The sequence below is a fragment of the Pinus tabuliformis genome, chromosome 2_1, assembly GCF_031772625.1.
Source record: "Pinus tabuliformis cultivar Carrire ecotype Pingquan chromosome 2_1, CPIR1, whole genome shotgun sequence".
In the NCBI taxonomy this organism is placed as follows: Eukaryota; Viridiplantae; Streptophyta; class Pinopsida; order Pinales; family Pinaceae; genus Pinus; species Pinus tabuliformis.
In genome coordinates this window covers 933345373-933371962 of record NC_142299.1, presented here as the reverse complement: position 1 = coordinate 933371962, position 26590 = coordinate 933345373, and the positions used below count along the sequence as shown (strand labels likewise).

General features: G+C 32.2%; 1 protein-coding gene across 2 annotated transcripts in view; it reads left to right on the top strand.

Annotated features, from left to right (window-relative positions):
* Positions 1–15981: 15981 nt before the first annotated feature.
* LOC149203710 (E3 ubiquitin-protein ligase At3g02290-like) overlaps positions 15982–26590 on the top strand; it is a 201262-nt gene continuing 190653 nt past the window's right edge. The window contains exon 1 of one of the 2 annotated variants that reach the window (XM_089403540.1): positions 15982–16296. The gene's annotated coding sequence lies outside the window, so the exon portion shown is untranslated. The remainder of the gene's footprint in view (positions 16297–26590) is intronic. The other variant, XM_089403539.1, reaches the window with a different exon arrangement.

Sequence of the window (26590 nt, the reverse complement as noted above, 5' to 3'; positions counted from 1 at the left end):
ACTTCTTTTAATGCTAATGGCACAAACTTAGTAGTTTTTTTATGTGAAGTATAAGTATATCATCAATACAATCATGAAACAATGAGTGCAACTTAGTCACACATACCTTCTATTAGTTGATTTTCACTTCTTTTGTCAATTTATGTGTATTTCTTCGCAAAGTCTCATTAGATAATTTACAAAAACATTCCTTCTTATACTTCAATTACTATTTTTGACCATTTAAACCTTTGAACATTTTCTCAGTTTATTGCTTATCATTCTTGACTAATTACAAGTGTTTAGAATTTCCAATCTTGACACTTCTAAATTTTGTATGTCATCGCTATGACCCTCACCAATCATGTTGTTCAATCCACTCACCAATATCCTTAAGAGAATTTGCCACTTGAGAGAGAGACCCCTCAGTCTTATCCCACAAGTTGTTCATGAACATTATTACATTTTCATAGTTCTCTTCACAATTTAATGTCATACACCTAAAAGGAATCATCTAGGAGCTTTGATTAACTACTCAAATATTCAAATTTCATATTGTGGTTAGTCACATTAGTAGTCTACTCAACTATCATTAATCTTGGACTTACTATGAAAATACTACTTTATGCTAAGGTATTTTCCCTTTTCATCTGTGAAATATTCATGATTTCTATTTTTATCTTCTTCATTCTCATAATCCAAGCATTCATGGTTTTATATTCTTGATAATTTAACATCGCCAATGATCTTCATCATTGCCCACTCAATTACTTTCAATGGTTGATTGATAATATTTCCTCTTGGTAGGCATCATCCTTATTTAGAGTTTACATTTATCCTTATTGTGTTCTTATATGAAAATACTTCTATGATTCCACAATCATTTTCCACGGGGATATTTATTCATGGGATATCTCAAGAGTGCTAAGTTATTTCATCCTGATTATTCATAAATCCAAATCATCAGTCATGTTCTATGATATCTACTGCTTATGGTTGACTTATTTTACTTGTTTGTGAAATTCTCACTCACTCACCTTAAGTATCTATCTATTACTCATTTTAATTCATTCGCTCATTCTATGTTGGTCATAGTTCTGAGGGCTATCATTTGTTATCTTCATTATAAAAATTACAAGTTCCGCCTATGCCTTTATTCTTAAAGTAAATTTATCCAAATATCACCACTAACATAGAAAATTCTCCTTTCATTCTTAAACCCTTTCCTTTCATGCTAATTTTTCCATCTTTTCATTCTATGCCCCTTTAGGGTGGTCACATATTTTCTTAATGTATATTGCTCCTAATTTTGACTTCTTTTGACATGTACTTTTAGAGAACTATACTATTATTCTCTCAAATTGATTAAATCATAATTTGTCCACATCTTGCATGAATAACTAGTGTTTGTGTTGCTTCCTTAGGTTACCTTGACTTGTTTATATTATGTAATTGTGTATTATGGCATCTTCTTAATGTCCATTGTCAAGCCCCCTAACTCTATAATATTTGACACATTTCAATGATTATCCCATGCTCATCAATGTAGGTTAACTTCTTACTTTAATTATAAGTTCCAAAATGCTATAAAGAATGTCCCACTTAAACTAATTATAAGCTATCTTGCTTATTTTCTACCAATATCTTTCAAGAATATCCATGTTTATGACTCTAATCTATCCTCTTTTTAGGTCATGCATAACTTCTAAAAGCATAAGCAAGTATTGTAATACATCGTATTTTTACCAAACGTTTCAAAATCATTAACTCAATTTTTATGAGTTTTCCCTATCACAGATAATTGAATAGTTTTAGTGGATCATGTTCTTTTATGGTTACTTTTCCCCTCATGAAAAGCCATTTCCTCAAGGCGAAGACAACCAAATAACCATAAATTTCTTGTACGAAAATTTAACCATGAATCTCTCCTACTAAATTTTTCATTTTTCTAATCTTTGTTCGGTTACCATCAATTTGTTATTGTTTACATGTCAACCATATTGATTCAAAAGAAATAACTCACATATACATTTATCATACTACTAATAAGTCTCTTTATTTTTATTTTTTTATAAATATAAATAGTATATAGTAGTCATGAAATGAAGCCCCAAAGGATAACTCAGTTGGTTGAGTTCCTGTTGCTATGTATCTCGCTTATCGGGAGGTCACGGGGTCAAATCTCCTCGACGCCCTTGGGGTTAGTCATTGCTAGCTTGGTCGACAAGTAGATCCTTTCAAATTGATCTACCTAAATTTTCCCATAAATATAGTGGCAACTCAATATCCGTAAACCACCCTTAAAAAATAACAGTCATAAAATAACAATATATTTTAATAATAGACTCTCATATCTATAAAAATATTTCTTATCAAATCTTATTCATATTAATACTTTATCAAATTATCATAATCATGTTTTGTATTTATATATATATATATATATATATATATATATATACATCCTTTATAATTTTTCAAATATAAATTATAACCACAAAATATATAAATAAAATAATCACATAAAATTAATCATTTAAGAATACAAACTATGATCTACAATGCCTTTATTTCTTTGCCAACCTCTAAATCATTAGTCTCATTAAAGAATAATATTTCTAGATTTTAAAATATATGTAATATACAATTTCATTCTTCTTTGCATTTACATTTACAAGTTAATTTATAAATAACCAATCTTTATATACAAGTTAATTAATATGGTAAATAACCCATTTATACTTAAAATTTAATATTCAAGGTTTAGCCATTAAGGAATTCAGAGCCTTATAATAATCCTTCGTTCTTTTATTAGAACTTTAAATTCGATATTTAATTACTAAATGAGTTCATGTAATCAACCAAAGTTTTGTATCTAGAATTTAAATTATGCGTTTGGTTATTAAAATAATTCACATCATACACTTATAATTAAATTAATTAAGTTGGAAGTTAAAATAATTATTTGAGGAATTTAAGTTTATATTATTATCTTGCCACGGGGTAGGATAACACATTAGGTAATTGTGCTGGCCTTAATTACTTCGATCAAATATATTTCATATGTTTTGATTTATTAAAGTTTAACTATATAATTTATTTTTTATAAAAAATAGTATTTATTTATGTAATTATTGGCTAAGAATTTGAACATTTTATCTCAATTGTGATTTTGCAATCATAATTTTTGTGGTTTTGCAATCATAATTTTTTATTAATACAATGTACTCCATTCTTATCTTATCAATACTTTCTATATATTAATAATTATATTAAAAAATGAATATTTTAATTCAAATTTTATTAATAATAAAAATTGTATATATATAAATCATTTTTTTGTTTGTTAAAATCTAACTTCAAATTTTAATAAAATAGAACATATGCAATTTTATAAACTAAATAATAAATCAATGTTATTATTTTGTTTTTCAAATATAAATTAAAATTTTAAAAATAAAATGTATGTATTTTTATAAGTTAATAATTATCTTAAAATAATTTTTTATTGAATATTTTAATTCAAATTTTAAGAAATAAAATACATAATTTTTTATTTGAAGGATTAATGTAGTTCAAATATAAAGGCAAGCATAACATATTATAGTTTTTTAAAGCTATGTTTGCATAACCATTGAAATTAGGGTCGTGCTCTTTAATCGCACATATGAGGACTTTAACAATTAGCAAAATTCAAAATGATGGAATTCTAAACCTTAACACTAATTTGAATTCAGAATTCAGTATCTTTACTGTAATTGAGCTATATTTAAGCTAAGTGACAGGAGTAGCTACTATGTAGCGCTTGTTTAACATCGATTTTATAATTAGAATTTTAAATTTTGTTCAGGCGGAAATTATAAACTAATAATTAAAAAATAGTGGTCTAGGAGGCCTAAACATTGCTTACTTTCTTAAAATCATTATTAGCAATGTCATATTCTGTGAGCACCCTCTTCCTGCATCAAGCTTGACAGATTAACGATTTTCACAACAAAGGCAGGGTTGCTATTGTCAAAATCCTCACTGAGGACAAGTGTTGCCCACGGTAGAGACACATAAGGTGGAGATTAAGCAAAGATAGGTTGTTGGTCTACGAAACTTTAGATTATGGGTTTGATCCCAGTATAGTCGTTTGTTTATTTTTAAATTGAGGTTAATCCACTTGAATTTTCTCTTACCGTCTAACAAATTTGTAATTGTTTAAAAAAAAACTATTTTACCCAAAATTTATCTTACCTAAAATTTGTATTTGCACTTGTGCTTGGTGGAATTTTCAACTGATGAGTTTGCTTATGTTGTGTTGTTGCAAGAGGTGGTGAAGTAAGCGGAGGGTTGGTCACGGTGGACAAGTGCACAGAGACAATTGAACAAGTGCAGTGACCCGTTGCCATAGGGTATTTTTGCCAATGGGGCTTGCCCTGCCACAAGGCAGTCCGCTCCGATGGATGCCCTTTTTGGCTGGTTTAACCACTTATGGGGTCGCACAGACTACACCTTCAACTCATCTGGCGTTGGATCTTTCCCCACGAACAACTGCATCCACGACCTTATGTGCAATAGTGTTGGCAAGGAGTCGCGTGTCTCCCTGGTGGACTTCAACTAGAAATGGTTTTTTTTTTTTAATTTGTTTTTTTGGTTGGGTTCATACATATCAAATTAATCATTTTTCTTAATATTTTCAAATAATTTATCACTTCCTATATATATAAACATTTAAAAAAAAAAAAATTCCCTTGGAAAAATCGTAATTTTCATTATCAAAGGAAAATTACATGCTGTAGATGCAATCTGCATATGCAGTATGTGAGGCTTGTGCCTGTCTAGTAGAGATATACAAAAAAAAAAATAGTGCACTCCATAGAGGGAGGCTCTGCCTTCTGTAGTGTTCATAATAAAGTTAACCAAAAATAATACTCTACGCAGAGAGTATGTGTGACTGTCATCTTAAATACAAACTGATAATGTATAAACATAAAATTATTTACAGCAAAAAAAACCAAAACCAGGCTCCTATTGAGCCAGTTTTAAACTGTTGGGTCCATGAAGGGTCTATGGTAGTACTAGTAATGAGCTCCATCCCTCTGTTCATGAATCAACCATGTGCCACGAGGCCTGTGCGCTGCCTCCTTGGATAGTTGATCGGCAGGTGCATTTCGTTCCCTGTAGATATGACGACAAGCAAATGTGTCAAATAAAGATGTGAGTCTGTGAGCCTCATCCAGTATGGGTCTTAGAGTGTAAGCTGTACAATTGTTTGTTTTGTTAATCCAGTTGCAAACAATTTTTGAGTCCCCAAATAGTTGCAAATTTCTGCATTGTTTTTCCAAAGCATATTGGATGAGGTATTTTGCAGTAATTAGTTCTGCAAAGTTATTTGTACCCCCACCCAGGCCCATTTGGATTTGAAAGTGGTGGGATTCTGAGAGGTATAGTATGGCTCCTCCCCCACACCCAACTTCCTGAGCTGACCCGTCAAAGTATGCCCATGGTTGAGAATGGTCGATGATTTCAGGAACAATCTGCCTGGGGGAGGATGATCCTCATCATCAATAAAAATAATAACTTAAATAATAATAATAATAATTTATAATAAAAGTGTGTCTAAAATTTTTATTTTTATTTTTATTTTAACCTAAAATATAACAAAATTAAATGACATTTTTAAATACCCATTACTTTTATATACTTTTAAATACTCTTCAACATTATATAAAAAAATTACTTATCATATTCACAAGGAAAATTATTGATAAATCTAATTAAGTAAAATTTTCAAACATTTACCTAGAGGTCACATAGAGTTGAAACTATGCTTTGACACCATATGTAACAACCCACAATTAAAATACACAACTAATTATATCAATTATGAAATTTAATAATCGACACACCAACTATTCAACTAATTAGCATAGAATTTTCGGAAATCATGAGCTGAGACGACTTACCTGTAGCAATGATGTTCCTTACCCGTGATTTCAAAGTTGAACTCTATTTGAATTTTGCTAACCGTGTTGAAAATAGCAACAAGAAATGCTAAATATAGAAGTGATAAATTTAGTATTGTTATAAATAGCATTTCGGGATACCTTCATATTTTAGTTAGTCCCTGAACTAAAATAGAGAAGTAAAAATTCGAATTTGATCTTAATAGCTGTTTGTAAAATAATTAATTAATTCACCATGAGTTAATTAGTTGGAGAAAATCAAACATGAAGTCTATGTGGGGACATGCAACAGTTTCTCCATTAATTGAGGAATTTATCCATCAGTTAAAAATATAAGGATGAGTTGTAATTAGTTGGCTCAGTTAACTGAGTCAAGTCTAGTTAGATTAATTCAAATAGTTTGTTGAATTAATTGTGAGTTCAGTTAGTTAATGCACGCATGCATGTAACTGCTGCACTTTAGATAATTGAATATTCTCTCATAAATAACTCATGCATGTCAGTTCAGACAGAGACCCAATTGAGATCAGATGGAGGGGCAATGTACTATCAGTTGCTAAAATATTCCATTGTGAATATCTCTTGCATGCAGAAGGAATTCATTCCTTGGAGATTGCGCAGTTACTTCTTCAGTTTAGTGAGTGTGATGAGGCCAATTCACACATGTGGCATCACTGGACCCTAAGAAAAACTGCGCAAGAAAATAGGAGGCTTGGAGGGCTGAGGAAAAGCATATCTCTTGTCTACTCAGTCTGTGAGCTGTACTGTTTGATTGTAGAGAGAGCATGATAGCTTGAGAGCTGATTCTTTTTGTAACTTGAACATATTTCCACTTGTATGATAATACAGAGATTGGGGTTTTAGGCTGAGGCTTTCCCCGAGTTATTTCTTATGTGTTATGTGTGATTGATTTCTCATTCTCAGTTATATGTGTTTTCATTGATCTTGCTCATATTCGATTAAGCTTCCACAAAGTTTGTTGTAGAAGTAGATCTTGTATTTTGCTTTAGTATATTGCATAATTTGTTGATCTATAGTGGGAATTTCTACAAACCACAACAAAATTTTTGGGACGACTCTCCACCCAACCATAGGCTCAATTGCACATAATCTTTTTACAACTGGCCACCCCCGAGCCGTCAATCAACGTACCATTGCTAGGGAATCCTTTGTCTCAAACGCTTTTCTCCTAAAAGAATGGATGAAAGAATGAATGAATCTCATCCTCCTAATCGTCTATTAAATAAACCAAAAAATGGAAATTGGTCCATATGCACACATTCCATGTGTTAACATGCAACTTTTATTTCTTTATTTGAAGTTTTACTTAATTTAATATTTCTCTTAATTTAACTTTTTATTTTATTTTATTTTTTGTTAACGTTACTTATTTTTAATATAGTTTAGTTATATATATTTAAAACTCGATTTTATTATTTACTATTTTATTTATTTATTTATTATTATATTCTCTTCATGGTTTATTATTTATTTACTATTATTATCTTTTCTTTATTACTTAATATTTACCAATTATTATTATTTTTTCTTTATTTTACTATTTATTATTTATATTTATATTAATATTTTTATTTTTATTATTAAGAAGAAACATTCTTTAAGAGAATGTCATAGAGAATGACTATATGACAAAGAAATTGCTAAAATTACGTGTGTGTGTGAAGTACAACTAAAGTTAGCAACGTGTATACCTTTAGTTGAAGTGTGTGTATACCGCTTATAATCTTGTGTAGAATTTGGGGTTTGAATGTGGACGTGGAAAACTTATTAGGTTGATTTTGTTTTTTTTTATACTTATTAAAAAAAAGTTTATAACATTGACATGTTAAGGTTTTGTTTTATTTGACTTAATGTTGAAGGGCATTACAATTACTAAGAAAATCAATAACGAAGATGAGAAATAGAAAAACAAGGTCATAACTTATATAAGCAAAGACAAATTAATAACATCGAGAAATCAATATTCAATTAGGCTGATGTATATGACATGACTAATAATTAGTAAAAATACAACAATCCTTGAAATAATGACATTTCAAATGCACAACATCAAACTCTCATAAATGGATACCAACAAGGTTAACATGTGGATGGATAGATATCGAAACATAGCGTTATGGGACAAAAACAATGCGAGAAAAATCTCTTTTCTAGTTTCATCTTATGTAAAATCCTCAATTACAAAGTTCAATGAGGATAAAGTTCTTTAAGAAAACTATATTACGAGTTTAATAGAGTATGATATGACCCTCTAGCCAATATAAGACATCACATCTATAAGTAAAGTAAATAATAGTTCAACATACTATTGACACCCATATGAGTAATGAGTAATAATTAATTTATATAGTCATTATCATTTCTACTGAACTATGATCATTTACATGTATATCTTTAATGATATCAAAAGTTTTAATCTTAATATTTTAAAATTATTATGTAACTTATGGTTATTAATACTTTTAAAAATGGTAGTTCACACATGTATTTAATATATAAATAATTTTTTTTTCCTTTCAATATTTTTTTTTTATAAATTTAACCAATATAATTTTTGACAAAAATAATTATCTTTGTATTAATTTCAAAAAAAAAAATAAAAAAATAATTGAGTCTAGAAAGCTTCCGCATATTGATGCAGAGAAAAAAGTAGATTTACTGGAATAATTCCCACTACAAGTTTGATACTTGTTACAGAAATAACATCTATTCCTACTACACCACTTGTATAGCTTCTTACAAACTGATGGAGGAGTAAAACATATTTGTGCTTAGTTGATTATTACATTGATGCTTTGTGGATTGTGGATGCTTTTGTGTTGTGTCTATTTCCTTGTTCATGTTATGCCTTGTTGATTGATTGTTATTCTATCGGGATTGAATATGATCTCGATTGTTGGAGTTTGAGTTCTCTGCATATTTTATTTCCAACAACGAGACTCATTGTTCTAGACATTCAATGTGATGCTGATGTGCATCAATAAATTTATGGAGAGCGTAGATGGCCTTCTCGATATGATTGCATCACTGATTTTCTCAGTTGAGCGCCTCTTTGATTGAGGGTGCGCCAACTTGCAGGTTGTCGATCTCAATGTTGAAGACTTGCTCAGATTTTTCATCCCATCACCTTTGTATTTCCTTGGTTTGGGCCAACTCAACTTTGAGACTGTCACAATGTTTACAAGATGGGTTGGAGGGTCCTAATGGATCCATTGCAGAGAACTCACGAGCAATGGGGGATAGAGAGGTGAAGGGGATCGAAAGGATTAAGGGAAGAAGGATTCTTAGCAAGGGGCAAGATGATGAGAGAGGCACTGAGGATAGATTAATAAGAGGCCATCACGTAAATTCAGACAATGCAAGTGGCTCGAGAGATGGTAATCTCTGTGCAAGATTGGAAGAAGTGATAGAAAGGGGAAATTTTCCTACTCGAATCATCCTTCATGGATGAGCGAATATAGTTAGGGGGGGATTTGACCCCTGTGTGTCCTTTTGATATCATAGTTACTGGGATTGCCAACTCTGGAGTTTGATGCAGACTTGGGCTCTATGAGGGGCAGGACAAGATCTAGAGATAGACTAATGTCAGTACCCATGATCAAGTGATATGGACCTTTCAAGTTTTTGAATTAATTCTTGCCTCACTTTAGTACCGCTAACATACTCTATTTGCTTGATAATTTACAACGATATTATTATTGCCCCTTAAAATGTGATAGAAAAAAGCATCCCCACAAATTTAATAAATATTTTATTAAAACTATAATTATCTTATTTTATCAACCTTCTAATTATAGTTTTTTTCCCTATTTTAAAATATTAAATTTTTTAATTTTAAAAAAACAACCAAAACAACTAAACTTTACCTATCAGATAAAAAGTCACAAAAAAATATGTTTATTATTATTAAAATTTTAAAAATATAATTTTTTTAATTAAAAAAATAAAAATAAAAAAATAACTTTACCTATCAAATAAAAAATCACAAAAAAATATATTTATTATTATTAAAATTTTAAACATAGCAAACTTTTGCTTTTTATTTTTAAATACTGAACAGTGCCAAACTTAAACATGATAACTTATTTGGTTCCGTGTGTAAAAGCGATATTTCTCCAATGGAATATGACGCTTAGTCATTTTTTTTCCCACGCTGAATTGAAATATTAATTTATTCCTTTCACGAAGGTGCAACTTTCTTTAATAAAGTAGGGTGAGGTAGGTGGCTTTTGTGTTTTCAGAGCTCTTATGTCCTCTTTGTTTGCAATATACTGAAAGTATACAGTTTATAATGAACAATGAAGTTTATCATGAGCAGTGAATGTTTTGTTTAGATAATTCAGGTTGGTGATGGAATAATTTCTTCCACCTTATTTTCATGATGTAAATTAACTAATATATTAAGAATTTGTATAATGTGGCTTTAATATATTAATTGAATTAAAATTTAAAGAAAATTGAAAGCGACTTGTTTAATTAGAAGATGTTTTCTATTTTGGTTGAAATTTGGTGGTAATATTTTTTAATCAGATGTTTATTTTTTTAGGTTTAAAATAAGTTTTAAATGTATAACTATATTGTGTGCTGTTAAAAATTCCGAGGAAATTTAGATGGTGTATATTACATAGTTTAAATTCATTATTCCAAAAGCATTGCAGGATTTTGAATAAAATGATGGGAAGATATTGTCGGAAAAAAAATTATAAATAAATCAGTGATGTTCTTTTTAAAAGTAACTTCATGATTAATTAGTGATAGAGGAATTTTGGAGGGGTGATTTTCCTAGGAACTAGCTATTGGAGCACGTTTCCATTGTAATGATTTAATACTGTTATTTTTTTTAGTTTTAATCTATCTTCTTAATGCATGTGCATATCTCTCTATGCAATAAATAAACCTTGAGTAAATTATTCAAACTTAGGAGAAATCAGAGTATATAAACTTACATAATTAGTTATAATATATTTATATATAAATTTTGTAGTATATTTTCTTTGGTCTTATAGATATAAATTGTATTAAATATTTTACACTATTTATATCAAGAAGATTAAAGTAACTTATAAGAAAATTATATATTTTTAATAATGCTCATAAAAGATGTAAGTTATTGATTCGGTTTTTTATTTTATTTTTTATTTTTTATAAGTAAAAAATTATTGTTAGAACATGTAGTTGAAGTGTATAGAAATCAATATTATAAAGAAAAGTTCTTCAATAATTTTAAAGAAGGCAAAGAACCATCCTTCTCCCACTAAAATAAGAGGAGATCCAATTCAATATCTTCTCAGGCTTGAGTTTACTATTTTTCAGAACAAAAGTATATTATTACAAATTGCTTATACTAGATAGCCCAAAACCTTATTATTAATAGGAAAAAATTAATATATTAAATAACAAAATATTTATCTATTTGTTAATATAAAAGATTAAGATATATAAATATATATAATTTTTGTGATGTATTCAAATTTATTTTTTATATCATTTTATTGGTGTAGAAAATTAAAATCTTATTACATGAGATAGCTAAATTATAATAATTGAATTAATAGAAATTTTGACTTAAAAAAAATAAATTGAGTTGAAAATAATAGAAATTTGAAATTATGTGGATGCAATAAGACCTCCACTCAATTAATCAATCACAATAAAGATAAATAAATTTCAAAATAATAAGAGGAAAAAAATATAAAACTCATTTTTTTAGGTTTTAAGACCATTCTAGAGGCATATACAATATGAACTAGACATACACTTGTGTATACTGAATCTAAGTAAAATGGACAACAATCATTCCTTTTAACTATTCAAAATAAATTTAATTAACTAACTAATTATTATATATACCCAAAAACTAACATAATAATAATTAATATTTAATAAAATAAAAAAATAATTTAATATTTTTTAAACATTTCATAATTGTAATAGCTATGAACAAATTATCTTATAATTTCATATTTTGTGTTATCTAACGTACTAGATTAACATATCTTTCTATTTTAGTATGAATATTTCCACAGTTGTTAACTTGATGTAGATAAATTTTTTGGTAAATTGTGTTGTCATTGATATACCGACTTTTTGGGTGAACCCTTCACACATCTTCACGAACATTAAGCTTTTCTGATAATGTGAAGAGTGTTAGAATGAGTTAAATAGGAGTTAGAATATAGACATTAGGGAGGGCGAGAATGATGAGACCATTGATTATATATTGAAAAAATAATAAATAAAAAAAATTGTGGCCAAATCTGTTTTCTGACTGCATTTATGGATTCAACACCCTCAAAAATCTTTGGGGCACTTGGATTATGAAGAGTTCACCTAGCAAATTTGTGATTTCAATGAATCTTTGTTGGATTCTAAACAAATTAGATAAGAAAATAAAAAAAATAACTTCTACAAAAGTGGCACTTAAATACTACTCTAATAAATAAATATTAGAAATTGAATCCAGATTAAAAAAATCAAATCAAATTAAGTAAAAAATAATAATAAATACTCAAATTGATAATAGACTGAAAAAAAATATTCAAATTGATAAAATAAAATGTATACATTAATTTAATTTAATTAGTTAAGAATGGTAAAATAAGTTAAATGCATATATTATTAACTTAGAATTGATTACGTGGAATAGAATGAAATGAAATGTCTATTCCATGAAATCATGATTCATTATTTTGGGATAAAATATAATAATAATAATTGAAAAAATTATTATTATTTTGGTTAAAGTTGAATTAAAGATAAAATTAATAAGTAAATTAATTTAATTTACAATAGTAATAGTAAATATTTAAATTAAATTGATTTAGTTTGAAAAGAAAAGTATATATATATTAAATAGAATCATGATGATGATGATGGTTAACGTCCGTTGAGACCAAACATTGGTCTATAGGACGTAAAGAAACAAATTATTTATTTTGATTTAAGATTTTATTCCTATGCTCAAAAAGCTTGGAGAGAAGCTGCCCGAGCTCACTATAATCAAGTTTAATTTTTATTTAAAAAATATACCATATTTATATGTGAGAATTTTGATATTTAGTATCCAAAGTTAATGATGTTCACCTTTTATAATATTCCCGTTTGATTTCCATCTATATGTCAACATTATTCTAGAGGGTTAGCATTATTTCTATTCATATGTTAACATTATCTTAGGATTTCAATAAATTCTTGTCGAATTTTAGAGAAATTAGATAGGAAAAACCCACCAAAAAAACTTCCAAAAAGTCTCACTAAAGACAACTCGTTAGATAATCGTTGGTCATAAGTCTCACTAAAGACAACTCATTAGATAATCGTTGGTGATAAGTCTCACTAAAGACAACTCTTAGATAATTGTTGGTCATAGGCACTGTGGTGGGAAAAATACAAAGGTCACATATATACATAAAAGATGTGATTCTAATAGAATATTATTGTTTGGCTTGGATGATAGGTTCATTTGTAATTATTGATGAAAACAATAAATGATATTTTTTTTTATCTATTTCAAAAAAATTAAGAAGAGATAGAGAAACTTAACTAAGATTTTATTATTTAATAGAAATAGAGGTTTACTTGAATTTAGGGTTGTTGTTGATACAAATTTTTTTCCTCTCTTATTTTTAAATAATTATTTATAAAAATTATATATGATGATATATAATAAAATGATTGATTATGAATACAATAAAATTAATAAATAATTTAGTATTGGTGAAAATAAAATAAAAGTGGTATTAATGAGAAATGTAGCGTTAATGATATTAAAGAGAATTTTAGCTTTAATGATATTAATGAGAATTGTAGCTTTAATGAGAAAATTTAACCAATTTATGATTTAAATTTTTTATTGAGTTAAGGAGATAAAGAATGGAGTTGTCTTTAGTGAGACTTTTTGGAAGCTTGTGTGGTGGGTTTTTCGGCTCTAATTTCTCTAAATTCGGACAGAAGTTTATTGAAATCATAATCTTGATAAGTAACCCTTGCACAATCGAAGTGCCTTAGGAGTTTTCAGGCACAACGGGTCTAATTTCTCTAAAATCCGACAAAGTGCCTTAGGAGTTTTTTAGGCACAGTAAAAAAACAATTTAAACAACACAAATCAAGATTTCACCTCAATTTTTTCGGCCTGACGCAAGAAAGTCTAAAAAGTTCGCACTAAAGACAACTCCATAAAGAATTAAGGAAGGGATATTTAGATTGAGCAAGAGTGATAACTAAAATTAGATAGAACTTAAAGTAGATAGGAGTTAAAAAACTTTAATTAGAAGGTATATGGATAGGGGGGTTGAGAAGAAAGAAAGAAAGGAATAGGAAAAGGAGAAAGAGATGAAGAAAAAGAACGGGGGAGGGGGTTTAAGATGGGATAGAATTGATATTAGAAGGACCTAATTTAGAGGACAAGAATGGATAACTATCATAGTGGAAGAAGGGGGAAGAGGCTAGGATTTTGGTTTTATCAAAACAAATGAGATGCTTGGAAGTATGAGAGTGTTTGATGATGGTGGATTTAGGAATACAACCATCTATTCTTTGAGCCAGCAAGGATCTGCCAATTTTCCTTAATTTCCCTTATGTAAGACTTTCCACAGGAGAAAGGGACCTAGCATAAGGTCATTCTTGTCCTTGGCTGATCTGTAGAATTGACTAAGATTTTTTTTAGGGTTTGAAAAAGGTTTTGATGTTCTTTTTACATAAGATTTTGGATAAATGATTAGTAACCCCTTGAATGTAGGGCATTGTTACTTTGCCCAAGGGAGGGTTACTAGAAAGGCTTTTAGTTTGGTATTACCTTTTTATTTATTTATAATTTTTAGTACTTAATTTACAATTGATAATTTATATTTTTAATTAGAAAAATATTTATAGAGGAAATTATCTATATTATAGGATAATTAGATATTAAAAAGGAAATTAAATTAATAATAAAGAATAAGTTTTAAAAATAACAAAATTTATTATAATGATGAAAAATACATCTAAGCATAAATGAGAGACATTTATCAAATTTTTAAAGGGTTATTGCAAAATTTTTATATTATAATTTTAAAAATAAATAAATATATAATTAAAACAAGTGTAATATGCAGTGTTACTACTTAGTACGTGTCTCTTATGCCAAAAGTAGAAAATCTCTATGGGGTGAATGCGATCATTTAACTTAGTGCATGAAAAAGGTGAAAAAACATTGTTATTAGAAAGAATACAACAATTAATAAAAAACAAGCCAATAATCATTATAGGTTAATAAACATTTATTGTTCAAAATAAGTATGATAATGAATGGAAAGAAAGTATTAATTATGGAAAAATCCATATATATATCTTTTTGAATAATTAATTTATAAGGACATTGTGATTAGGAAAAAACATTGCTATTATAAAGAATATAGCAATTAATAGAAAACAAGTAATAATAAACTATTATAAGTTAATAAATATTTAATGTTAAAACTAAATATAGAAAAAATATTAATTATGGAAAAATCTATATATTAATTCTTTTTTAATAATTAAATTATAAAGATTCATTTTTTATTTTTTTAAACCATTTTTAATTTTAATAAATTAATTTTAAATTACATATCAGTGATAGACATTCAAAAATTAATTTTGAATTTAAAGAAAATTAAATTTAATATTTAATTTTATCAAAATTTTAATAAAATTTGAAAATATTTTTTAAAAATTTAAAAATTAATTAAAATTCTAAACATTTTCACTCAAACACATACAGACAATTTATTTAAAAAAATAAAAATATATCATTTTTTTTAAATAAATATTTAGAATTTAAAAAAATTAAATCGATATAGGAATTGTTTTTAAAAAATATATTTTTATGGTATTGTATTTAGGTGGTTGATGAGTCACTACTTTAATGATAGAATTATAATTTAACCAAATTTCAATGAATGCGGCTCCACTAATAAATTCTTTATAAATAAAAAATTAAAAGAGTTACGATCCCGATGCAACATTATCACGGTATCTACCCCTATGGGCCCATTGGTAATTCCACTTCGGTTTTGACTTGTACATCGCGAAAGACTCCGCCCTCTACGCGTGGCTAAAGCCTTGTTTTACGAAGCTCGTAGCATATTTTCCTACGAAAACAAATGTTTTATGTTTTAGCTGCAAGTCCCAGTGGATCCTGCATGGCTTTGGGCTAATTAAGGATGGTTGCATGCACAAATGTGATGGGTTGCAACTTTCGCGTGCTCTTCAATCCGAGAAGTGACAATGCAAGCAGGAAAATATGGTACATTGAGATGTTACGGTAGGAAATGTGTGCACGCGTTTTGAAGAAACGCGGAGGAATTTCTGCAACCGCAATTCACAGGTTTGTTTTGGGTGTGAACCTTTATAAATTCTTTTGCTTTTTATGGTTTTGAATTTGTTTTCATGTGCCGCAGTCCATTTTTCTAAGGGGTCTGGGATAGGACAGTTCATAGTCTGCTTGGTGTTTTCTACTAATTTCGTGGACATTTAACATCTCTGTACACAGTCACTCTCACGGATCCATCCCATGATCGCCTGTTTGGCGAAATTCGCACTTCTCTAGGGTTTTGCTTTTAGGTTGATGTCATTATGGTCGCCATGGATTAAAATCGATGCAATTGTTTAAGTGAGGAGGCGTGTATGGATCCATTCATTAAATGTTCTAGATGGTGTGGGATTCCCGGCCATTCGAACGGCAGAGAGAACCTGTTTTAGGGGTTTACTTAGCTTACTGTGTGATTTGAAGGCTCTTTGTCGGCAATGTGCTTGCGTGTTAAGATGGCTAGGGCCATTTTGAACTAGTTTAGTTTTGCTCCTTTTCAGATTAATTAAAATGAGATGGCTTTTGTTGGAGAGTATGTTGAAGTGTGATTCTCAAAGTAGCTCAAGGATGAGGGGTATTCTAAGAACCTTGTGCTTTATTCGAATTCCATCGATGCGAGACCCAAAATAACCTTTTACCATGCACTGGAAGTCTCTTCAGTTTTTCTGAATTCAGCCACTTTGTACTGTTCCCTTCAGTCAATCAGCTTGATTAACGAGTTCCTGGCATTCTATTTTAAATTATTGCTTAATAGCATCCCATGGAATGGACAAGCAAAATAAACATCAAGGAAAATAAACAGAATTTGTCGACAGATAATAATGCAACAAGGAAAATAAATTGATCGGGCTCCAGTGAAATTTGGCTCATAGAAAGTGGGATTTAATATCCCCGTAAGAAGTAGCCCTCGAGGTTATAAGTGGGATTTAATATTCCCGTAAGAAGTGGCCCTTGAGGTTATGTCTATCAGCATTTTTTATTTATTGAAATCTTAAGAATTTGCCTTAAATGCCTCACAACATGTTAGGTTTTACAAATTGCCAATATTGCCTGTTTCGTGTGATTGGAGCTGCAATGACGGAAATATGATATAATGGCTAGGGAATGAATAGGCTGGGTTGCATAGTTAAGCATTAGTTTCTATTTCTCAACTTAAAGTGCTACTATATCAGATTGCATAAAGATACTATTCATTGCTTGGAAAGAAAAGGCTTTTAAGTTTTAACATTATTCTTTTCTACACTATGGAAGTTGTCTGTGTGCTTTCGTAGCATTTGAGCTACAAAATTTAAAACGAGCAAATTTAGTCCTTTAGAGAATGCATCCAATTCCTTCTTGGATTTTTTTTTTTTGTTTAATTATTTTTTAACATGGCATTCTTATCTATGTAAGAGTTGGAAAAGCATTTATCTAACATTCGAAAATATCCTAATTTGTCTCTGGAATTAAATAGAGCAAATTATATTGACTTTCAGTTGCCGTAATAAAATTCAAAATTTCAGCCTGCTACTGATGACATGGCTATTTCCCTGAAACTAACACTGCCACTTTCATTGCCTGGAATTGACACCGGGAACTGTTTACATCCAATGGGCCTTCTAGTTTGTAACTTTGTACACAACAAACTAAAAGGATATGTGATATAACTCATGATCAGTCAAAGCAAACTGATTCAAAACGTACATACTTGCAACATTGAAATACTGCTAACAAAAATACAGCAATGGCTCTACTGAATGTTGAGGCAAAACATGAAAAGCCAGCACCGGTTTTCCTCGCTGAACATGTGGAATTGCTGCTGAAGACTTTCTCACTAAATAGGCAGAGTTGCCGCTGAGAACTTTCTCACTAAAATCTTAAAAAGGCAGAGTTGTTTCTGAGAAGTTGGATTATGTACTTGATGATTCTTCAAGTATCTCATGTCTATTTGCCCAGGAGATTTTAACATGGTTATCTGGATTTTCACTTTCATAGTCTCGTTCACCATGAAACCTGCCTCTGTGTTGTGCTCCCTGAAGATATGAAACTCATTGCCATCTGCTGAAGGATTTTAGTAGCTTCCTATGTGTCTGGACTGATCTGATTAAAGGGTATTGGATCCCTTTGTGAGATCCAAGAGCTGCAGAAGGATATCCTGGGAATATGTGATAACTGTGATTTGTTGACATATGACCTTTCTCAAAAGATTCAATCCTTTTCATGGAGCTGAAACTTCAGCTTGATTATTAGAAGAAATCCCAATGTTCTAGGTGCATTTCAGAACCAAATGGCCTGAAGGGTCATAAATCACACCTTCCGTGCTTGAAGGGCCAGGGTTGCCCTTGGATGCCCCATTAAAAACAAGAGTGTATTTCCCAAGAGATTTGGTCGAGGGAGAGACAGACACTATTTTAGAGGCGGTGGGTGATACCGCATGGATTCTCGAAATTGGAAGAATTGACCTTCAAATTGGGTTTCCATTTCAAAGTCCCCAGTATTCTATCCACAATTTCTTATTATCACTTGGCTTTTACTCCATTTTTCACCTTGGAAGTTTGTAGCTATGGATTCTCTGATTAAGATGATGCTTGAACTTTTGACCTTGTCCAGATTTATTGGTTGGCCTTTGAACATTAATCTGTTTCTAGGTAGCCATATCCTGCACGAGAATACTCTTGGGATGATCTCCTACCCTGAATTTATCAAATTTATCAACTTATTCCTCTTTAGATCACCAAGATAGGAGTACCATTCTTGAAATAATCGAGGCTATGAAGAAGGCTAAATGAAGGCTGGGAGTCTTGGTTTAGAAAGGATTAGACCCCATATCAAGGTGGTGAAAGGGTAGAAGAGAAATAAGTGAGACAAGGATTCCTTGCTAGAGCAACATAAACCACATATGGAGAGATTGAAGATTTTTCTCTTGGATAAGGTCTCTATTTTGAAGGCCTTCCATGTGCCAAGGTTTAGAAAAAAAATGTTTTTGGGAATTGATGAGGGAAGCCTTATTTTTCACCAGAGTACTTTAAGAAGAAGAATTATGAGAAGAGGGTAGAAGTAACCTTCCTTAACGTAAGACATTTGATTTTTTGATTCCTATATTATAGCACCACTTTCCCCTTGGGAGATCGAGGCTTGACCCTTGAGAAGGCTTATAGCCTTCAATAGATGTGGGAGAAAGCAAGAGGAAGAGAGGAACAAGACTATCCATTTCAAAGTATTTCTTTCCACCATCTTTTAGGGCCAATAATGATATTCCTTGTTATTTTTGCGCCCATGGCCTTATTCATGAGCCTTGGGTCTTTTATTTTTAGGCCACCTTTTGTTGTGGGAGCTTAACTTTCTCCCATGAAACAAGAGAAAACTTATTCTTTGTAGATGATTATCCTCCTTCGTAGAGGAAACCTCTTATGAGACTACCTATTTCATATAGAACTCTAGTGGGCATTGCCAAAATAAAAAAGCACAAGTAAAAAGGGAGCCTACAAAGCATTTCCCTAATAAGATCCTTTTGGCGTGTGGATTGAGTCATTGAATACTAGAGTCTTAAGATTTTTTTTCCTAAATTTTGAAGGATGGCATTCCAATTAGGGTTTTTAAAAGATCCATGAGATAGGGGGATTCATAGGTAGGAGTAGTAGGTCCACTTTTGTTCATAAAAAGAGTTTAAAATTGAAGTTGTTTTCCTCAAGTTGGTTCATTGATGTTAATACCAAACACCTTTTATTTTTTATTATTCATCTTGCATCCAGGGATACTCCATAATCTATTTAAACCTTTGTTTAGATCTCATAGCAATGATTAAGGAAGTAGTCTTGAATCATAGAGTATTACTTGTGAATTGAGAGTGATTTAAGGATTTGTATCCATGTGCTAGTGATTTAAGTTTCACTTCATCGATGTCAACACCAAACACTTTGGATTTTTTGTTGTTGTCAATCTTGCATCTAGTGGTAGTTAACTATCCATGTGAACCATATTTAAATCTCAGAGCAATGATTAGGGAAGCAACAACTAACAACAAAGATTGAGAATGATTGAAACCAAAGGTAGCTAATTATCTATGTAAACCCTATATAAATCTTAGAGCTATGATTAAGGAAGCAACCCCTAAGAAGAATTCAATTCGGGACATTGAAAAATATATTTATTAGAAGCAAATTTGAATTTGATTATTATTAATGTGGAAAAATATAAAAAGAGAATTTATAGAATTCAAAAATGGGTAAAGAAATATTATTATTAATTGATGTGACAAAACCATTTGGGTTAGCAATTATTAAAGAAAATATATTTAATATAATTAATGTCGAAATTAAAGAAAGGTACGTTGACAAGGTCAAGTCAACTTCACTCTTTCACCCATTGGATGAACACTAGATGTCTCATTAAGGACACTCGGTGACTCTTATATCCATCGTCCTTCTGAGGTTCGAATATATATTTTGTGAATCATATTTCTGGCCTTGCTTCTATATATGGATCACATATATCTATATCAAAGGGGCATCGTATACCCACATGTGACAACGTATCTCTACAAGTATTATTCGGCTCGAATCATTATACCCTATAGATTTTGTGGATCAAATCATAACACCGACATATCACATTTTTGTTATACTCTGAGGCTCATATTTCTGGCATCGCATTTGTTTGTGGCTTGGGTCATCAATTAAGCGACATCACATTAAAACTCAGTGACATCACTCCTAAGTGGCATCACATCAAAACACAGTGTTACGCTATGGCTCATATTTTGATGAACCACATTCACAATGGTACGCTATTTCTCCTTCGCTTGTATTTTTGATGGCACACATTCACAAGTGGTACAAATACTCTCTATGTGGCCCAATATCAATTCTGTAGTTTGCTATTTGTTCTATGGCTCGATATATATTATGTGGCTTGCATACACATTACAGTGAGTTGCATTGTTTTTTTTTTTTGTTTTTCTGAATCAGGCTATTTCTATTATGGTACAAAAAGTGAAAAAGTTACATCAGTGTTACAACAAGGCCATGGCCCTGTAAATCCTGCCGAGAGATTGACAGTTTGCCCAAATTTATACATACCCAAAGTTGAACATATTCAAAAATTGGATGCTGAACATGGACATGCTGAGACAAACGAACATATCGACACTGAACACTACTTAAACATGGACTAACGGACATATGGATCCATATTGCCGACACATAGATTTTAAAATCCAGACTAAAGCCAAACACATACAGAAAACAAGATTCGAAGACAGAGTAATGCTCCCACTTCCAGGCTGCCGAGAGCGAACTGGTTGATTGGATTAATCATCGTCCGTGGTGTAGGGCTCTTCCTCCACCCTGCACCCAAATTGTTGGGAGTCATCTGAGTCAGAGAGAGGGACCATCGAGCAAGTAGGGACCCCCTGAGCAGGCTCGCTTGGACCCGCAAGGCCTGCTTGAGTAGCCGGGGTGGAACTTTCCATAGCAGGGCGTTGCAGATCAATTGTGGGCATTGTCCCTTGAGCTGGTGGTGGGTTTTCCTGATTTACTTCCGCCTGACCTCTGAGATTATCACAGTGCTCGACAGTAACAGATACAATGAAAGTGGAGTTGGCGAGTGTGCAGGGTATCCGATACCTGACTGTGGGGTGCGATTCATGTCCACATTCTGTTATGCTTCCGCTCCTAGGCCCTCTGCCACGTCTCGCTGTTATGCCATGGAGGCGATGCTGCTCAGATGTAACTTCGATGGAGGAAGAAGGAGAAATGGGGCCAGTCCTCTGAGCGGTAGCCCGACCGCGAGAGCCTCCTCGTCGACTGCTCATTCTGAGACGCTCTCTCCTCATTGCTAAATTCAGAGGATGAACTAGCTTGCAGAAACCCGGAGAGGAGAAATTAACCAAGACGGGGGCCGCAGAATTTGGCTTACAATGCTTGTAAACCACTCTCAAGCTTGGGACAATACCTGAGTTGGGCACAGAGCAAGAATGTCCCTGTGCAATCCCCCACATCACCGAGGAGTGCTCCAGCGTTGTAGTGGAGTGCCCAACAACTTCAAATGAATGTGTAAATGTAACAGAGGCTCCCGGAATATGAAGCGCCATTGCACAGGTTACCAGGAGGCCAATTAAGGAGGACAAGACCAGTAATAATACCCGCATTAAAGTTCCTGCATGCGCCCATTTGAAACATTCTGTAGGGTACTGCGTGGCACGCAAGGGCTGACACATGCCCATGTGACGCACCGCCTGTGAGCTGCCATGCCTTTTAAGCACCCGCATCCGGGACAGTGAGTTGCATTGTTAATCTCTATGGCCCGATATCTATTTTGTGACTCGATATATATATTTCTACAGCTCGTATGGTTTGTTGTCATATTTTCTATGTTGGTTCATTAACTTATTCATGTGGCTCACTTAATATAATGTATGAACAATCCACTATTATAATGTATGAATAGTCCGCTATTATATTGATGAGGAATAATATCCATGATTGTGATTTCCTATATTCGTGACAAATTTTTTTGATAGAATTACCTTTGACAGTTATATATGTTGGCTTATAAATGATGTATAACAATGGTCTTATGACAATATGGTTATTTATATGACACAGTGACCTTGTTGATGGATGTCAGTGACTTTGACCTTGATATATATGACAATGTTCTTGATATGCAACAATTCCTTGATATAGAACAATAACTATGACTATGGCAGTGACATCGTTACATAGTGAATTTGATGATTGATAGTGGCAGTGATAATGACCTTGCTTATAACAGTGACATGATGCATAACAATGATCTTGATATGACAATGTCCATGGCATGACTATATTGTTGTGACATGGACCTTGAAGATAATAAACTCTTGATGACAGTGATAACTTGATGGATGACAGATGTAACTGTGTCTCTATGGAAAATGTGTTATTGTACATGCTAGCATATGTGACAGTGATATGATAACAACTCTCTTGGACTTGTTTCGTTCAGTTCACAAATGAAGTTGTGAACTGACTTGGATTGGCCCTAGGAGGCCTGAGGTTATTGATGTATCTCATTATGGATGTACTTTGCATCTCAGTTGAACAATTGATGAATATCTAATAGAAGAAGAATCTAGTTAGGTTTTCCCACTTGTGGGGTTTTGCCCTTGCCTATGACCTTCGGAGAAAGATGGTTACGCTGAGATCTTAGCACTTTGTTGCCAAATGCATTATTATCAGATATATGTGAAGTAAGCTTCCTCTATAGAGGAAGGAGCATATTTGTAATTATCTTAGGACTTGAAGGGGCATGAATAATAGACTCATGATTGTAGATTGAAGAAAGGTCCATATGGACTCTAACAAGTCCCCTAGGCTTAGCATGCTTGGAACGATGCAAACCCCGAGCTCTCTTCATAATTGAAGGCGTGCCTTTCATATTTGGTTTTATATGCTGACAATTTATTTTTAACAGGATCAAAGATCATCTCAACATTCAGTGCTAGAGGGAGTTGACTCTTGAAACCAAGATGATCCACTTCTTGAGATTAGAAGTGTAAATGAGAGATGATGAGGACTTCCTTGTCAAGGGAAGTATGATGTCAAAAACTTGGCATGATGATTTAAACTAAGAAATTGAGAGGGCATCCTTTTCAAATACATTTTTGATGGATTATTGGGTTGTAGTATGTTCTTTGAGCCATATAGAGCTTGGATATGTATATTGGAATGTTGCAAAGCTAGTATTGAGATACCTAGACAATGTAGTCATTCATGGACTGAGACAAACTATCAAATACTAGAGACATTATGGATACTCTGACGCTGAGAATGTCGCTGATTGGAAGAGCACATTTGAGTGCTGCCTTAGGTTTGCCTTGGTTTCTTGGATGATTTCCTGGCGTAGAAATTTGTTACTTTGAGAGACAGTGTGCATTGTTGCTAACGTGGCTGGATGCAAGACACTATGGTTGAGAAAGCTTTTTGGAGAGCTATTTAAGTATATGCTGGGCACGACTATGATAAACTGTGACATATTGTGGGTTCCGATATGCAGAGAATCTTATGTTCCATGATAGGTTCAAGCACATTGAGATTAGATATTACTATATCCAGGATATGGTGCAGAAAGGAGCAATGAGACTCCATCACATTTTGATTGATGAGCAAGCAGATAATTGGATCCTTGTGTTGCAACATGTAAGCTTGTGGTTGACTCGATATTCTCTAGGTGTCATGCACTATGTCTAGGACTAACAACTGTAAGCCTAGTGAAGGCACTGATGAGAGAAAGGGGTCACGACTGATCGAGAACACTAAGCTATGCTCTTCCCCCTGTTTGAGCTCCCAGGGAGAGGAATTGAGCCGAAGAGCTCTCGGGGTTGAGGGATTTGTGGACAATTGGATGGTTGTGATCCTTACCCTTTGCTGTAAGTTGTATCTCGCCTATTGTCACTATAGGGTGTGTGTGATCCTTGTCATTTATGGCAAGTTGGGTATCTGCCCCTATCATGTTCAGACTTGACAGAGTATACCCTAGTATGCATCCTACCCACAAGCTGGGCTTGTTGGGATTGCCACCCATCTTGCAAATGGGTGAGGATACTTGAGATGATTGTGATCCTTACCTCATACGGTAAGTGGTATCTCGCTCAAGTGATAGGATGCAAGTGTTCTACCACTTGACTCCTAAGGGTCAATGTGTGAAGATCAACAAACAATGGGATGGATGTGATCCTTACCTCTCATGGTAAGTTGTATCTCGCCCATCGTCATTGGATGATAGGATGGACGTGATCCTTACATGGCAAGTGGTATCTCACCTATTGTCATTAGATAACAGATGGTTGTGATCCTTGCCTGGTAAGTTGTATCTCGCCTATTGTCAATTAGATATGTAGGGTGGTAGATGAGTCTCCCCTGCTATCTGTGGATATAGGGTGGAAGTCGAAGCTACCCTATCATGATTCTTCTTCTTTAGATCGAGACATCATTGTTTAGTTGATGATCAAAGGAATCAATTTGAGACGAGATGTTATGAGATGAATATCTTGCTAAGGTAGTTGAGATGAGGTCATGGAACTTGACTTGGACACCAATAGGGTTTGGAGGATCTAATCGATCTCCCCTACTGTCGACTGTGGATTATTATTTTTCTATGAAATAAGAAGAGATGAGACGAGACAAATGAGATATGATGTAGTGATAATGTCCTTTCGAGATGAGACTTATGATGCAGATGGAAATTCCTCCCTTGCTGAGAGGGAATGTTGAAATTTAGGCAGCTTTGGGATGAATTTCCCATGAGAAACCACACTGCCCCAAAGGAAAGCCCATTCTGCCCAAAGAAGAATTCAATTCGGGACATTGGCAAATATATTTATTAGAAGCAAGTTTGAATTTGATTATTATTAATGTGGCAAAATATTAAAAGAGAATTTATAGAATTAAAAATTGGGTAAAGAAATATTATTATTAATTGATGTGACAAAACCATTTGGGTTAGCAATTATTAAAGAAAATATATATAATATAATAATATTCGAAAGTAAAGAAGGATACGTTGACAAGGTCAAGACGACTTCACTCTTTCACCCATTGCATGACTGTATATTATGAAACACTGGATGGCTCATTAAAGACATTCAGTGACTCGTATATCCATCGTCCTTCTCAAGTTTGAATATATATTTTATGAATCACATTTCTGGTCTTGCATCTATCTATGGATCGCATATATCTATATCAAAGGGGCATCGTATACCCACATGTGACATCACATCTCTACAAGTACTATCAGGCTCGAATCATTATGCCCTGCATACTTTGTAGATCGGATCATACATTAGTAGATCACATTTTTGTTAGTCTCCGAGGCTCGTATTTCTGGCATCACATTTGTTTATGGCTTGGGTCATCAATTCAGTGGCATCACATTAAAACTCAGTGACATCACATCAAAACACAATGGTAAGCTATGGCTCGTATTTTGATGACATGCATTCACAATGGTGCACTATTTCTCCTTGGCTCGTATTTTTGATGGCACACACTCATAATGGTACATATACTCTCTTTGTGGCCCAATATATATTATGTAGTTCGCTATCCGTTCTATGGCTCGATACATATTATGTAGCTCGCATACACATTATAGTGAGTTCCATTGTTAATCTTTGTGGCCCGATATCTATTTTGTGACTTGATATATATATTTCTATGGATTGTGTGTTTCGTTGTCATATTTTTTGTGTTGGTTCATTAACATATTCATGTGGCTCACATACTATATTTTATGAACAATCCGCTATTATAATGTATGAACAATCCGCTATTATATTGATGAGGAATAA